Source organism: Sus scrofa, chromosome 8 (genome assembly GCF_054392235.1).
Source record: "Sus scrofa isolate SSC_HxYL_T2T_F1_AM1 chromosome 8, Sscrofa_HxYL_maternal_Yorkshire_Landrace_v2.0, whole genome shotgun sequence".
In the NCBI taxonomy this organism is placed as follows: domain Eukaryota; kingdom Metazoa; phylum Chordata; class Mammalia; order Artiodactyla; family Suidae; genus Sus; species Sus scrofa.
Genome location: NC_139390.1, coordinates 118,432,516 through 118,450,013, shown reverse-complemented (window position 1 = coordinate 118,450,013; position 17,498 = coordinate 118,432,516). Strand labels below are relative to the sequence as shown.

Below are 17,498 nucleotides of genomic sequence, written 5' to 3'. Positions count from 1 at the left end.
TATGGCTCAGATCCCACGTTGCTGTGGCTCTGGCATAGGCCGGTGGCTATAGCTCCAATTTGACCCCTAGCCTGGGAACCTCCATATGCCACAGGTGTGGCCCTAGAAAAGAAAAAAAAAAAAAAAAAAAAAAAAGTCAGTTCCTGAAGTTTTGAAATAGAAATTCTGGAGAAAGAAGTTCTTTCAGGGTCCTGATATCTCTGTTTGCTTAGATCATCACTTGCTTCCTTTAACTCACTCTTTCTTTCTTTCTTTTTTTCTTTTTCTTTTTTTTTTGACCTCACCTACAGCGCACAGGCATTCCCAGGGCCAGGGATCGAACCTGCACCACAGCAATGACAATGCCAGATCTCAACCCGCTGTGCCACTAGGGAACTCCAACTCATTATTTCTTAAATCTGAGAACCATGGGAATCTTCACACTGCAGCATGATAAATCTGTTTTAAGTTGTATCATGGACTTGTCAAAAAATTGGAGAGGAGCTTATCCTGATGATCTAGCCAAGAGTCAGTGCAATTTTCTGTGCTGTCATGGATGAGTTATTGACTAATTACTTGATGTCTTAGTTTGGGGGGAGGCATGGACAAAAAGAATCAAAGGTTGCTTTTCCTATTGACTTTGTGGATGTCCCACCAGCTCTTTGTGTTTTGAGTGTGTCAGGTTCACCGATAATGAACCGAGAGTGTACTGAGGGGGAGGGAAAGGAGCATTTGCTTTGCCAGAGTAAGAGAGGGATGTGGGCTTCCCTTGAGAACAGGGTCGGACTTGTCAAGATTATAAGGACTGAGGGGTGGTGGCTTCTGCAGTGATTAGTGGCCTGATGGAGTTGACTGTGTTACAGCTCCAATTTGACCCCTAGCCTGGGAACCTCCATATGCTGTGAGTGCAGCCCTTAAAAAAAAACAAAACAAAACAAAGGTTCTGTTCAGCTGTCTCTTACTGACCACACTCAGCTGTTAAACTTCACTAATTGCTGTGTGATTATTATATTGTTGCCAACAGTGCCCCGGGGCCCAAGTTGTTCTACAGACAGATCCAATTCAGTTTGGGCCCCTTTAATAAAGCAGTAGTTTTTTGAGTTCAATTTTTTTCTTTTTTTTTTGTCTTTTTGCCATTTCTTGGGCCGCTCCTGCGGCATATGGAGGTTCCCAGGCTAGGGGTCGAACCGGAGCTGTAGCCGCCGGCCTACACCACAGCCAGAGCAACTTGGGATCCGAGCTGCGTCTGCAACCTACACCACAGCTTACGGCAAAGCTGGATCCTTAACACACTGAGCAAGGCCAGGGATCGAAACTGCAACCTCATGGTTCCTAGTTGGATTCGTTAACCACTGAGCCACGATGGGAACTCCTGAGTTCAATTTTTGAGACTTGTTCTGACCCCATGAGAGTTTTTCTTAACTGCCTCTTTTCTTGATTCTGTCCGGTGCACTCACTGGTTCATGGTTCAGTGTATACCTCTAATGGATTTACAAGTCTCTTATTAATTGCTTTTCACCTCAACTTCCATTGTTTTTGAGAGCATCCTTATGCTTAAACGTCCCCACACTCTTGAAAATAAATCAGTTCCTTTGGGAAGAAATTCAAAGGTCTCTGATTTACAGCCTGCCACTCTCACTTGGTAAAATTTATGGGTTAAGTTTTGAGAGTTGAAGGTGGTAACAGTGATGTGGTTCTCTGAAAGGACCAGAACAAGAGCTATTGGGATTCCAGTATTCTTGGTGCACTGGCCTCACAGTAAAGCCTCTATCCCACACATAGGGCCTGGGTGAAAGAAAGGAGCATCACCAGAACTCTTGTCTAAAGTCACCTCTGTATTGTAATTTAGGGAACTACATGTTCCTTAATCCCCTTCCTCATATGATTCTGAGTTAGATTTTGCTAATGCCAAACCTGAATGAGATCCAAAGTCCTCTTTATGTGTATTTGAAAAACCACCTGCTTCATTGCTTTGGAGTAAATTAGTTGATGAAAATTTTTTCAGAGAAACTTGAAAATTCCAACTTTTCTATGATCTTTAGATAGGTAACCAGTTGCTTTAGTGCTTCAGATTGTGGTCATCAATGTCTGTTTCACTTTTTTATGAACTTTGGTGGTGAATTCCCTGACTTTTGCTTCCATAGATCTTCAATCCTTCAGGTAAATCCTTATTCTTATAATAAGTCCTTTATTTCTGGAATTTTAAAGTGGCTCTTCTTTCTTAACTGAATCCAGACTGAAAAGGTCCAGGATGGTTCAGTATTTACAAATTAATTAATGTGACATTAACAAAATCAAGTATAAAAATCGTATGATCATCTCAATAGATGCAGAAAAGGCACTGACAAAATTCAACATTCCATTTATCATTAAACTCTCAACAATGTGGATATAGAGGGGATGTTTCTCAACATAATGAAATCATATATGACAAACCTACAGCCAACATCATAATCAATGCTGACAATCTGAAAGCTTTTCCTCTAAGATCAGGTACTAGATAAAGATGCCCACTCTTGTTACTTTTATTTAACATAGTATTGGAGGTCCTAGCCAGAGGAATCAGGCAAGAAAAAGAAACAAAGGGCATCCAAATCAGAAAGGAAGAAGTAAAATTGTTACTATTTGCAGAATTGTAAAATTTTAAAATTTTGCAAAATTGTTACTAATTGATACCATATCTAGAAAACCCTAAAGATTCTACCAAAACCTAGAATTAATAAATGAATTCAGTAACATTATAGGATACAAAATCGACGTACAGAAATCTGTGGCATTTCTATACATTAATAACAAACTATCAGAAAGAGAAATTAAGGGAGTTCCCGTCATGGCTCAGTGGTATGGAACTCGACTACTATCCATAAGGACATGGGTTCGATTTCTGGCCTCACTCAGTGCGTTAGGGATCCGGCATTGCCACGAGCTGTGGTGTAGGTCGGAGATGTGGCTTGGATTCCGTGTTGCTGTGGCTGTGGCATAGGCCAGTAGCTTCAGCCCTTTCTGATTTGACCCCTAGCCTGAGAACTTCTATATGCCCCAGGTGCACCCCACCTCCCCCCAAAAAAAGACAGAGAAATTAAGAAAACTTGTGGTGATCATTTTGCAGTATATACAGATGTTGAATTATAATGCTGTATATCTGAAACACGTATATATGCATGTCACACAAACGCTGAAAAAAAGGGAAAAGAAAAATATCAAAATGAATTGTGAGAATTAAAGTTTGAAATTATTTACATTTATTTATTTATTTATTTATTTTTATTTATTTATTTTTGTCTTTTTGCCCTTTCTAGGCCCGCTCCCATGGCATATGGAGGTTCTCAGGCTAGGGGTCTAATCGGAGCTGTAGCCGCCGGGCAGATCCGAGCCGCGTCTGCAACCTACACCACAGCTCAGGGCAACGCTGGGTCCTTAACCCACTGAGCAAGGGCAGGGATCAAACCTGCAACCTCATGGTTCCTAGTGGGATTCGTTAACCACTGCGCCACTACGGGAACTCCAAAGTTATTTATATTTAAATCAAATCTATCTTACCTAATACAAAATGGTGTTAATAAGTTTTCTCCACCGGAAGTATAGCTTCCACAGGAAGGAGAAAAGTTCTTTTATCTGTTTCTAGTCCAATTGCTGGCAACTGAGGCACAGTTTTGGTTATTTAAAACAGGCACATTTAAAGTGATTTATGTGGGGAATTTTTTTTTTTTTTTTTTTGTCTTTTTAGGGCCACACCCATGGCATATGGAAGTTCCCCAGCTAGGGGTTGAATTGGAGCTGAAGCCACTGGCCTACACCACAACCACAGCCATAGCAACTTGGGATCTGAGCCGCGTCTGCAGCCTATACCACAGCTCATGGCAACGCCAGATCCTTAACCCACTGAGCGAGGCCAGGGATCAAACCTGCATCTTCATGGATACTAGTCACATTCTTTCCTGCTGAGCCACAATGGGAACTCCATATGTGGGACACATTTTGAACAACTGTGCTGACAGTTTGAAATAGGCCCTGTCAATAGTGAACTGAATGATAGCAACAGTTTATTTTTTTTCTTTGTGAAGTTAGCCAAAATGAAGGGATGAGATAGGTCCAATATTTACATTGAAATTAGTCCAATTAGAACTTTGGCAGTTGGAGTTCCCACCGTGGCACAGTGGTTAACGAATCCAACTAGGAACCATGAGGTTGCGGGTTCGGTCCCTGGCCTTGCTCAGTGGGTTAAGGACCCGGCGTTGCCTTGAGCTGTGGTGTAGGTGGCAGACGTGGCTCAGATCCCGAGTTGCTGTGGCTCGTAGGCTGGTAGCTAGAGCTCCGATTGGACCCCTAGCCTGGGAACATCCATATGCCATGGGTGTGGCCCTAGAAAAGGCAAAAAGACAAAAAAAAAAAAAAAAAAAAAAAGAAAAAGAAAGAAAAAAAAAAGAACTTTCGCAGTAGAATTATAATCTCCCCAGTCATGAGTTGACTGTTTTAGAGAAGCCTGCATGTGGTTGAGGCATGCACATGAAATAGCTTTGGCAATGGGTAGAGGCTGTCCTAAGTATGATGAGTTAGTCTGTGTCCTTTATTCACTCTGTTCTTGGAGGAGAATAATCCTGTCACTGAGGAGATTTATCATGTTCACTGGAACACTAATGACATCAATATTATTAAATTATATCCCGTGCTCTTCAGTTTAAGCCAGTGTTGTACCTTTATCCATATCAAATTGAAACACTTTGGATTGTTAATTTAAAAAAGAGACAAATATTCTTAGATCTTATCTTCTGGTGAATGCATTCACTGCTCTCTGTGGTGATTTAGAACTCCCGATTTTAGGAGCACATAACAATTTTATTGTTTTAATGTACAATAATGGCACATTGTGTAGACCTTAATCTTGCCTGTAAAATAACTCCTAAATAGGTAACCCAAGCTTAGGAACATTGTGATATTGATTAGCAGTTATTTATTGTTCTTTTTTGGTTCTATTTCCAAGTTGGTATTTTTAAAAATAAGTTTTCCTAAGGCTAAGAAAGAAGGGTAAATATTAGACTTATGTTGTCCAATATGGCAGCCACTAGCCACATGGAGCTATTAAGCATTGAAATGTGGCTGGTTCAGACTGAGATGTCCTATAAGTATAACATGCATACCAGATTTCAAGCCTTACTACAATAAAAAAGTAAAGTGTTTACTGATTACATGATGAATTGATAATATTTTGGATATATTGTATTAAATAATATATACATATGTACCAATTAGTTTTAACAATTCTAACTTTTGACTTACATATGTGGCTCACATTATATTTGTTAGACAATATGGCTATAGCGGATTCCAGAAGCAAAGATGAAGAAATATCAGGATTTAGTCTATAAGACAAGGGAAGGGTTAAAAAAAAAGGCAAAGAAAAAGCAGGGGGGAATAGAAATCAGGAAAAATATTGTGGAAATAAATAAACACATAAGTAATCACAATAGATATAGACATCGCATGAATTGTAAATGAGTTCAGAGACATTTAAGTGAGAGAAAGGTAGTTACGAAAGGGAAGAAGTGTCTTTTTATGTTTTTCAAGTTATCCTGTGTCATGTTGTAGTTAGTTTTTAAACTAATTATAAGCTTACATACACACTATTCTAGAGACAGGGAGGTGGAGAAAAAGTCTCAGAACTCCACTGGGAAGAAGAAAAGTTTTTTGTTTTTTTTTTAATCATTTATTTTTAGAGACAAGGAGATATGTAATAGCTAATCATCTCAGTATTATCACTCTGAGAAGCTTATTATTCACTCATACTTTTAAAGCCCCCTGTATTTAATTTTCAGAGATTCTATTCCTGGATGAATAACCTGCAGACTAGCATTCTGAAAATATTCAAGGAATCATATGAATAAATTGTTCAGTTGAATAGGAGAAAGGATAAATACTCATGTTCATATTGTGTGTTCATAAGTTAAACATGCCATCTGTGGGAGGCATTTGACAGCTACTTCAGTTAACACTTTTAGTTTTGGTCAAAATCATTCAACACCTGGAGTTTTTTCAAGAGTAGAAAGGATTATAATTTACAACAGTAAAAGAGGTAATGATTTATTTTCTCACTGAAATTTTCATTTGGATTCAATGTGGGAGAATATGTGAATATCATGAAAAGAAAATTCACAACCATCAAACCCCTTAAAATCTGATGGAAAAAAAAAAAGTTTCTCTTGTACAAACATGTCCTATAAACTTACTTCAAAATACGTAGTTGAAAGGTCTAGGCTAGTTACGGCAAAAAGACTGGGGAATTTTTTTGTTTTGCAATTCCTTGCTTATATTAACTTCAAACTCAATGTAATAATAAAACTACTCTAAATTCTTTACTTTAAATCTTGTTATTACATGACTTTACCCAGAAGATGGTACAGTAATATGCTATTTTCTTTCATTGGCTCATTCATTCATTCAATATTTATCTACCTACTATGTGCCAAGAATTAACTCAAGTCTTAAGACTTCGTGACAGTGGAAGACATGGACATGTTGTCATGCTGCTGTCAGTGTAGTGGGGAAATAGTCATACAAGCAGACAAGTCAAATCTAATGAGGGAAGGAGGGTAATACGGAGCTGAATCAAGTGTGATGGGGCACAGAGGAGCAAGTAATTTTTATTTGAGAGAAACCTTCATTTGCCTTAAAAAAAAATGGAAAATGGAAATTCTTACACAAATGGAAATTAAAGCTGTGGGACTATGGATATAAGGCAATACCTTCCTAGTTTCTGCATATACGCAAACTGAATAAAGATTTTAAATTAAATGCTATAGCTGCTCCTGTATTTATAAAGAATTTTGCCACCTTCTACATTGTACATCTTACACTGTGCATTAAGAGGACAGAAGGAGGGAGTTTCTGTCGTGGCGCAGTGGTTAACAAATCCGACTAGGAACCATGAGGTTGCGGGTTCGGTCCCTGCCCTTGCTCAGTGGGTTAACGATCTGGCGTTGCCATGAGCTGTGGTATAGGTTGCAGACGCGGGGCGGATCCCACGTTGCTGTGGCTCTGGCGTAGGCTGGCGGCTACGGCTCCGATTGGACCCCTAGCCTGGGAACCTCCATATGCCGCGGGAGCGGCCCAAGAAATAGCAAAAAGACAAAAAAGAAAAAAAAAAGAGGACAGAAGGAAAATCATTATGTAGTGGAAGGAAAATAATTTTATAGAGTGTAACAGGCTCAAGCTGAGCTTCCTGTTAGCAGCGAAGCAGTGGTTACAAAGAAAAAGTCCTCGATCAGATGGACCAGTCAACGTCTACTTTCATTTTTGTTTACCCAGTACTTAAGATCACAGTGTTTGATGCCAATCAACACTGGGTTCTGGGTAATGTGCCAGTTTGCTAATTGTAAACTTAGGAAACTCCATCAATTTCTTTTTTCTTTCTCTTTTTTTTTTTTTAGCTGCCCCATGGCATATAGAGTTTCTGGGCCAAGGATCAGATATGAGTTGCATTTGTGAACTATGCCTCAGCTGCAGAAATACTGGATCCTTAACCCACTGTGCCAGGCCAGGGAATGAACCTGTGTCCCACCTGGTTGCAGAGACAATGAACCTGTATCCCAGCTGGCTGCAGAGACACTGCCGTTTCTGTTGTGCCACAATGGGAACTCCAGGCAAGCAATTTCTTGAAGCTTCAATTCCCTTCTATGAAAAATGAGGATAATAATACTTCACAGGTTTGTTGTGAGGATTATATGAGAAAATCTTAGTAAAACTCTTAGCACGGAGCCTGGAAATAAGACATATTTAATAAACAGTAGCTATCATTATTACTAATTTGACTTGTCAAGTTATTTTTAAAAATCTTTACATTGGTTATTGATCTTCTGGCACAATTTCTGGGATTTCTTCTACTCCTGAGGCTAGAAGAGGCTCAACAAAAGGAAAGATTTGTGGAGAGACTGGCTTCGGACCTAACAGAAGTAACCACCTGCTTTTAGGGCTTTCTTTCCTAAAAATCCAAATTAAAGAGCACACATGTAAAACTTAGGAGATCAACAAATATTTACTGAGGTACAGATATGGACACATGATTATGTAGACTATATCATTGGATCCCTCTGATTCTCAGTTTCCTTGTCTATGAAGAGTTGGCTTAAATCTCCAGCTCCAATTCCAAATGGTATCAGTTAGAATTAGATGCGGCTCTAACTGGAAACAAAGAACTGTAAACAGGACAGATTTTAAATTTCTCAAATTTCTCTCTCACAACAGAGTCTAGGACATTGTCATCCAGGGATGGTATGGCAGATCGGCTCTGCAAAAACCTAACAGGCCAAGATCTCCTTTCAAGGATCTCCAAGGAAGGAGGCTCCACCTTCTTTATCCAAGATGGTGATTGGTATCAAAAGATCAAAAACCTGATTAGAGATGCCAGCCTTTGTAATGAGGGTCAGTCACCAAAGACTAACCCCTAAGTGGCTTAATAGACAGTGGGGAAAAAGAAGGCCTCTGTGTGGTAATTACTTGGTCACAGGGACCATTAACCCTTTAACAGCTGAAATGTCACCTCTACTCTATTTTTAATGTTGTTTTTGCATAGACTCCAGAAATTGAAGGCTGCCAACAGGAGTGGTTCTCAAATGAGAGGAACTGCTAGTCTTGGATTTTTTTTTTTCCCCATTAAATTCAGCTGACTGGGATTCCCACTGTGGCACGTGGAAACGAATCCAACTAGTATCCATAAGGATTCAGGTTCAATCCCTGTTCTTGCTCAGTGGGTCGGGGATCCGGCATTCTTTGAGCTGTGAGGTAGGTTGCAGATGAGGCTTGGATCCTGTGTGGCTGTGGCTGTGGTGTAGGCTGGCAGCTATAGCTCTGATTTGACCCCTAGCCTGGGAACTTCTATATGTCATGGCTGCAGCCCTAAAAAAAAAAAAAAAAAAAAAAAAAAGAAAAGAATTAAATTTAGCTGATCATATTGATCAGTAGATAAATATAAATAGTGTCATATTTTAAAAGTGGAATTCAGTATTGTTCTACTGTATCAAACAATGTCAGAGTTTTATTAACTTAACAATTCTCTCTGTATCATGGCATTTTACTTATATATTACACTGTCAATTATGCATTTTTAAATTTACATTTACAAAAGACACTGGTGGACTCTGTATCCCTTTTGTATTTTAAATACAATAATTGTACTTGTTATGTTTTTGATGGAGATGGTAGAAACATACCTTGTTTATGCTTCTAAACCCGATTTGTCCAAGCTGGAAAATAAATAAATGAAACATAAAGCCTTGTCTATTAAAAAAAAGAGAAGAAGAAGATAGTGACTGGAGTGCTAGACTACATCCAGAGTGCTATCTTGCTCATTGGGCATCAGGGACAATGTGACAAAGAATAATGGGCAAAGGGCACACTAGGTATTTCATTTAAAAGGTTAAAAAATTAACTATTTTAAAGTGTAACTTTTTTTTTTTTCTTCTTTAGGGACGCACCTGAGGCGTATGGAGGTTCCCAGGCTAGGGGTCCAATTGGAGCTGTAGCCTCTGGCCTAGGCCACAGCCACAGCAATGCCAGATCAGAGCCTCATCTGTGACCTACACCACAGCTCATGGCAACACCGGATCCTTAACCCACTGATCAAGGCCAGGGATCGAACCCGCAACCTCATGGTTCCTAGTCGGACTTGTTTCCACTGCGCCATGATGGGAGCTCCTAGAGTGTGAAATTTCATGGCATTTAGAATATTCACAATGTTGTGCAACCACCACCTCTAACTAGTTCAAAACATATTTTCATCATTCCAAAAGAACTCCTGTCCCATTAACCAATTAGGCAGTCACTTCCATGTTCATTCTAAGTTGCAAACTATCCACTATCTTTACTTTTCTTTATTTTCTTTCTTTCTTTTTTATTTCCCCAATACATTATTTTTTTTCTACTGTACAGCATGGTGACCCAGTTACACATACATGGACACATTCTTTTTTCTCACACTATCATGCTCCATCATAAGTGACTAGACATATCTCCCAGTGCTACAAAGCAGGATCTCATTGCTAATCCATTCCAAAGGCAATAGTTTGCATCTATTAACCCCAAATTCCCAGCCCATCCCACTCCCTCCTCCTCCCCCTTGGCAACCACGAGTCTATTCTCCAAGTCCATACTTTTCTGTGGAAAAGATTCCAGATATACGTGATATCATATGGTATTTGTCTTTCTCTTTCTGACTTCACTCAGTATGAGACTCTCTAGTTCTGTCCATGTTGCTGCAAATGACATTGTTTTGTTCTTTTGTATGGCTGAGTAGTATTCCATTGTGTATATATACTACATCTTCCTAATCCAACTGTCTGTCAATGGACATTTGAGTTGTTTCCATATCTTGGCTATTATGAATAGTGCTGCAATGAACATGAGGGTGCATGTGTCTTTTTTAAGGAAAGTTTTGTCCAGATATATGCCCAAGAGTGGGATTGCTGGATCATATTCTTTAGCTTCCTGGGGCTGCCACACCAAAGTACCCCCAGATAGGGGACTTAGAACAATAGAAATGCATTGCTTTATAGACTGAGGCTAGAAGTCTGTGTCCAGTTGTTGGCAAAGTTGGTTCTTTCTGAGAGTTTTAAGAGAGAATTTTTTGCACACCTCTTTCGTAGTTTCTGCCAGTTTGTTGGTAATCTTGAGCGTTCCTTGGCTTGTGGGTACGTCACTCTGATTTCTGCCATATCCACACGGCGTTCTCCTTGTGTAGATGTCTGTGTCCAAATTTCCCCTTTCCATAAGGACATGTGTCATATTGCATTAGAGGCCACCATACTTCACTATGACTTCATCTTAGCTAATTACAACTGCAGCGATGTCATTTACAACTATGGCCACATTATGAAGTACTGCAAGTCAGGAATTCAACACATGAATTTTGAGGGGGTCACAGTTCAACCCATAACATCATGCAACATACTATATTTTTATTTATTGTGCTTATAGTTCGTTTTCTCCCAGTTAAATATCAGCAGCCAGGAGGGCAAGCATTGTCAGTCTTCCCAAACTAGCTAAGCAATGAGTACACAACCAACAAGTGGAATGTAAATTCCCTGAAGATGGAGGGATCAGTCAGTTTTGGACTACTGAATTACTTTAACCCATAACAGAATCTGGCACACAGTAGGCACTCAGTAAATATTTGTTGGATGAACTGATGACAAATAGTCATATAGTCCGATCTTGCCTTTATTTAGTAGACTCTATAATAAGCAACTGATGTAATAATCACTTATGGATTAAAAAGAGGGATATCTGCATTTCTGAAAATCTGGACGAGAGAAGGGTACCTTCCCTGGAAGAAATATTCTTTATTCATGACTGTTAATTATGATGCGAAATAACTAATATACCAGGAAAACTAGAATTACCATCTTAAGACCTTCTTTATTTTCCAGAGATGAGATCTGAAGTTTTCTATATTTCTGTGAATGAATCATTTTTTTATTTGTACTATGTTTAGGTTACACAACATCAGTTAGACAAACGTTTTTGGTGGTAATTACAAAATAATTTGTTTTGGTGGGGAGGGAAAATTTATATGGCCAGATAAAAAGTTTTGTTTGATAACATGCAAGACAGTAATGAACTTTTTCAAAAAGGCAACTATTAAAATGTATTAGAGGATTTCCCGTCGTGCCTTGGCAGTTAATGAACCTGACTAGCATCCATGAGGATATGGGTTGGATCCCTGGCCTCGCCCAGTGGGTTGAGGATCTGGTGTTGCCGTGAGCTGTGGTGTTAGGTCGAAGATGCAACTCGAATCTTGCGTTGCTGTGGCTCTGAGGTAGGCTGGTGGCTATAGCTACGATTGGACCCCCAGCCTAGGAACCTCCATATGCCGCGGGTGCGGCCCTAAAAGAGACAAAAAGAGCAACAACAACAAAAAAGTATTAGAGAACAAAATGCCAATGGAAAAGCCCAAGTGTCATTTCATCAAAATCAACAGGCTGACACTAGGTGGCGCTATTCCATCTTCACTTCATAACTGTGCCAACAACCACCTTGGAAATGACTGTGAAAGACCTGAAACAGTCCCCCTTTTTTAGCATGTGACTTGGATGAGTGACCTAGAATTAAAAATGATTTTTAGGAGTTCCCATCGTGGCACAGTGGTTAATGAATCCGACTAGGAACCATGAGGTTGCGGGTTCGATCCCTGGCCTTGCTCAGTGGGTTAAGGATCTGGTGTTGCCGTCAGCTGTGGTGTAGGTCGCAGATGCGGCTCGGATCCTGCGTTGCTGTGGCTCTGGCATAGGCTGGTGGCTACAGCTCCGATTAGACCCCTAGCCTGGGAAACTCCATATGCAGCAGGAGCGGCCCAAGAAATGGCAAAAAGACAAAAAAAAAAAAAAAAAGATTTTTACAGAAGCACATTTCCCTCCAGCATTTTATTTTCATGAAAACTACCTAAACATATGTACTCTACTGACTGACTAAAGCATAGAAAACTAACGTAGTGGTGATAAAGATGGGAAAATAGGTTAGAAATTGATGTGGATTTTTTGTTGTGGTTCCTTAGGGCCACACCTGTGGCATATGGAAGTTCCCAGGCTAGGGATCGAATTGGAGCTGCAGCTCCCAGTCTATGCCACAGCCATAGCAATGAGAAGTCTGAGCTGTGTCTGCAACCTATACCATAGCTCACAGCAACCCTGGATCCCCAACCCACTGAGCAGTGTCAGGGATTGAACCTGCCCTCATGGAACTAGTCAGGCTCATAACCCACTGAACCACATCAGGAACTCCCAGAATGTCCATTCTTGATTGATTGGCATTTAACTAATTCAGTTCTTTTTGTTTGTTTGTTTTTTTAGGGCCACACCTGTGGCATATGGAAGTTCCCAGGCTAGAGGCTGAATTAGAGCTGCAGCTTCAGCCACAGACACAGCCATAGCAATGCCAGATCTGAGCTGCATCTGTGATCTATGACGCAGCTTGCTGCAACACTGGGTCCTTAACCCACTGATCTAGGCCAGGGACTGAACCCACGTCCTCATGGATACTAGGCGGGTTCTTAACCCACTGAGCCACAATGGAAAAGAAATATTAAGTACTCACAATATGTCCAGTAAAGTAATAGGTATTTAGTGTATATCCATGAACAAAATCAATAAAAACTCCTATATCTGTGTAGCTTCTATTGAAGGAGAGGGAGACAATAAAAATAAGAAATAAGAGAATTGCGTGGTCTGTTAGAAGGTGGTGAGGGCTACCATGAAAAAATAAAGGCAGAACATGGTGAGGAGGCTCAAGGGTCCTGGGCAATGGAGAGGGTTTTGTTCTATACAGGGTATTTATTCACTGAGAAGGTGAAATTCAAACAAAAATATGAAGGATGTAAGGGAAACAGCCAGGTAAATATCTGGGGAAAGAACAGTTCCTATGGAGGGAAGAGCCTGTCCAAGGACCTTAAGCATATCTGGCTTGTTTGGTGAACTCAGCAAGGAGACCAGCACAGCCGCAGTGGGGTGAGCAAGTCAGGAGAGTAGTAGGCAATGAGGTCAGAAAGATGAGGTGGAGGGCAGATCACTGGGGCCTGGCAATATAGGAAATTATAGGAAATAGCACTATTGTTGGGTTTTGAACAAAGGAGAAACAAATCTGATGTACAGTTTTAAGAATAGCAGAATAGCAGGCTTTAGTGTGCCAAGGGTAGAAGGTAGGGGACGAGGTGGGAGCTATTGAAGCAATGGAGGCAAAAGCCGATAGTGGCTTAGGCCAGCTATCAATGGAGGCATTGAGAAGGAGCTGGATTCTGGATAATTTTTTTTCCTTTCTCTTCTTTCCTTCTCTCCCTCCCTCCCCCCTTTCTTTCTTTCTCTCTCTTTCTCTTTGTCTCTCTTTCTTTTTTCTTTCTCTCTCTCCTCTTTCTTTCTTTCTCTCTCTCTCTCTCTCTTCCTTCCTTTCTTTCTTTCTTGCCAGCCCTGTGGTGTACGGAGGTTCCCAGGCTAGGGGTCAACTCGGAGTTGCAGCTGCTGGCCACAGCCAGAGCCACAGCAACTCAGGATCTGACCTATGCTGCAGCTTGTGGCAAAGCTGGATCCCTAACCCACTACGTGAGGCCAGGGATCAAACCTGCATCCTCATGGATACTAGTCGGGTTCTTAACCTGCTGAGTCACAACGGGAACTCCTAGGTATTTATTTCGATATTTGAGCTGACAGATTTCTTTTTTCCTGATGGAGTGAATGTTAAGTGTGGGAATAAGAGAGTTGCCAAAAAAGACTTCAAGGTTTCTGCCCCAATTAACTGGGATGCCAAGGAGGCTTGTGGGAAGAGTGAGTTTTGCAGCATCAATCAGGAGTTACCAGCTGAACATGGTGGTTTTGTAATGTCTGCCACCAATTGAAATGGAAAGGTTATGGGAAATGAGAGTCTGAAGGGAACGATCACGGCCACAGTTTTGGACATAATGAACTTGAGATGTCTATTAGGCATTAAGGTGGCAAGAAGAAGCTTCTGAAGATTTCTGAGTGTGAAATTCATCACTGGTTTGCATTGGCATGGAATGCCTCAGAACAGAAGCCACAGGAAATGATTTAGAAGGCAATTATACCTGGGGTCAGATAAGGAAAAGTCAGAATTAGAACTGGCAGTGGATGTGGAAAGAGGGAGAAAGACAGTGATACTGTATAGGCAGAACGTCCAGAATTTAGTGGCTGGTTAGACTTGCAAGGTGAGAAGGGATTAAATGACTGAGTAATGGGATGGTTGTTAGTGACCTTAGTCAAATGGAAGAGATGAATAGCAAAGGAAGATTTTTTTTCTCTGTGTATATACTGAGATGTTCATTTCTCAATTCTCTAATGTTTTGGGAAATGAAACAGAAAATTCTCTTTCTAAAAAGCCCCAAAGAAACTAGGAAATACACCCTTTTGAATTTAGGGGGAAAAAAACCTGATACTTCTATTCTTTATTCCATTATGATTCTTTTAAAATCTCATTTGTGTCATGTCTATTTCATCACTGCCACCAAGAAATTCTTTTTTTTTTTTTTTTTGGCTTTTTGGCTTTTTGCCATTTCTTGGGCCACTCCCACAGCATATGGAGGTTCCCAGGCTAGGGGTTGAATCAGAGCTGTAGCCGCCAGCCTACACCAGAGCCACAGCAACTTGGGATCCGAGCCGCGTCTGCAACCTACACTACAGATCATGGCAACGCCAGATCCCTAACCCACTGAGCAAGGGCAGGGATCGAACCTGCAACCTCATGGTTCTTAGATTTGTTAACCACTGCGCCACGACGGGAAGTCCTCACATTACTTTTTAAGATGAATTAACTCTCACTACTTTTGTCAGTGAATAATGCAGGGAATGCACTTTCCCCTAGAAAGTAGGAATCGGCTCCGAATCAATTGCATTGAAAAGGAAGGGCAGCAGGCACCCATCTGCATTGGCATTTGGGTATTTTCCCCTTCAATGCATGTATTTGCAAAATACCACATTATGCCTTTGTGGTATTTTGCAAAATCCCTTTCTAATTTGCAACTTTCCCACAGTAATTGGTAATAGTAATGTCTGAACATGAGTTAGAACCAGGATGACATTCTACTCAAGTGTATAGACATTACCAAATGAAGGGAGCTCTTGGCTTACAGGCATATTTCCCATTTACAAAGTCTTTAAAGTTTAAACCATAACCAAAGGTTATCACACTAGTTATTATTTAGCATATAGTCACACCTCCTAGGTGCCAGGCACTAGTTCAAGATGTAACCAAGCTCTGTTAAAATAACTATATTTCACTGAACCTAAGACAGTTTACTGTTGGTGCTTTCTTGATCTTTCTAAATGGTGTCAAGGGAAGATTTTTAACATCTACATCAAGGCTGCTTTTGGGAAGTTCCCCAGCTATAACAAGCCCCACTAGTATCCATGAGGATGCGGGTTCGGTCCCTGGCTTCTCTCAGTGGGTTAAGGATCTGGCATTGCTAGCTGTGGTGTAGGTTGCAGATGCGCCCTGGATCCAGCGTTGCTGTGGCTGTGCTGTAGGCCGGTAGCTATAATAGCTCTGATTTGATGTCTAGCCTGGGAACCTCCATATGCTGCAAGTGCAGCCCTAAAATGAATTAAAAAAAAAAAAAAAAAAGACTGTTCTGGCTAATGAAAAGACAACCTACAAAATGGGAGAAAATATTTATAAACAATGTGACTGAAAGGGATTAATCTCCAAAATATACAAACAGCTCATGTTGACTGATATCAAAAAAAGACCCAATTAAAAAATAGGCAGAAGATTTAAACAGACATAGATCTAAATAGATGGCCAATAGGTACATGAAAAAATGTTCAACATCACTAATTATTAGAGAAGTGCAAATCAAAACTACAATGAAGTATCACCTTGCACTGGTCAGAATGGTGATCATCAAAAAGTCTATAAATCATAAATGCTGGAGAGGGTGTAGAGAAAAAGGAACCCTCCAACATTGTTGGTGGATATATAAATTGGTATAGCCACTATGGAGAATAGTATGGAGGTTTCTTAAAAAACTAAAAATAGAGCTACCATATGATCCTGCAATCCATTCTGGGACATATATCTAGAGAACACCATAATCTGAAAAGATACATGCACCCTAATGTTCATGGCAGCACTATTTACAGTAGCCAAGACATGAAAGAAACCTAAGTGCCCACTGACAAAGGAATGGATAAAGAAGATGTGGTACATACATACAATGGAATATTACTCAGCCATAAAAAGCATGAAATAATGCCATTTGCAGCAACATGAGTGGACATAGAACTTTTTATATTAAGTGAAGTGAGACAGAGAAAGACAAATACTATATGATATCACTTATATGTGGAATATAATAAAAATGATACAAACAAACTTATTTACAAAATAGAAATAGACACACAGACACAGAAAAACAATCTTATGGTTACCAAATGGGAAAGGGGCAGGGGAAGGAATGAATTAGGAGTTTGGGATTAACATATACACACAACTATATATAAAATATATAATCAACAAGGTCCTACTATATAGCACAAGGAAATATATTCAATATTTTGCAATAACCTATAAGGGGAAAAAATCTTAAAAACAATATAAACTAACACAATACTATAAATCAGCTATACTTCCATTAAAAAAACCAACTGCCTCTGGCTGACAGAGATTGTAAGATACCATGGACTGCAGGGTTCATCCTGATTCTACAGATTAAAATGAAAAGCAAGTGCATCTTAAAACTGATGAAGCAGGCAGTAGGTAACACTTATTGCGTACTAACTCTGTGCCTGGCAATATGCTAAATACTTATCATGCACTGATCTCATTCTGGAATATCTGCATTCAAATGAAAGTTTTATCCAAATCACATTTTCCTTAAGAACATGGGAGATGCTTGCTTTACAGTTTTGCAACTAACTTACCTAGTTAAATACAGTTTTCCTGCTTGCAGCTTAGTAGTGCAAGGTTTATTTTCTTAATTTTACCAGTTGAGAATCCCCCAAATTCTAGTTGCTGAATTGTCAGCAGAAGTT

General features: G+C 40.0%; 2 protein-coding genes across 21 annotated transcripts in view; both read right to left on the bottom strand.

The window, feature by feature from the left end:
- CASP6 (caspase 6) overlaps nt 1–17,498 on the bottom strand; it is a 1,021,045-nt gene that overhangs the window by 565,091 nt on the left and 438,456 nt on the right. The window lies entirely within an intron of this gene.
- The window catches only part of ELOVL6 (ELOVL fatty acid elongase 6), a 465,493-nt gene that overhangs the window by 217,679 nt on the left and 230,316 nt on the right, over nt 1–17,498 (bottom strand). Inside the window, exon 5 of one of the 20 annotated variants that reach the window (XM_084973208.1) lies at nt 9,183–9,215. The exons of the other annotated variants lie outside the window; for them this stretch is intronic. The gene's annotated coding sequence lies outside the window, so the exon portion shown is untranslated. The remainder of the gene's footprint in view (nt 1–9,182; nt 9,216–17,498) is intronic. 20 annotated transcript variants of the gene reach the window in all.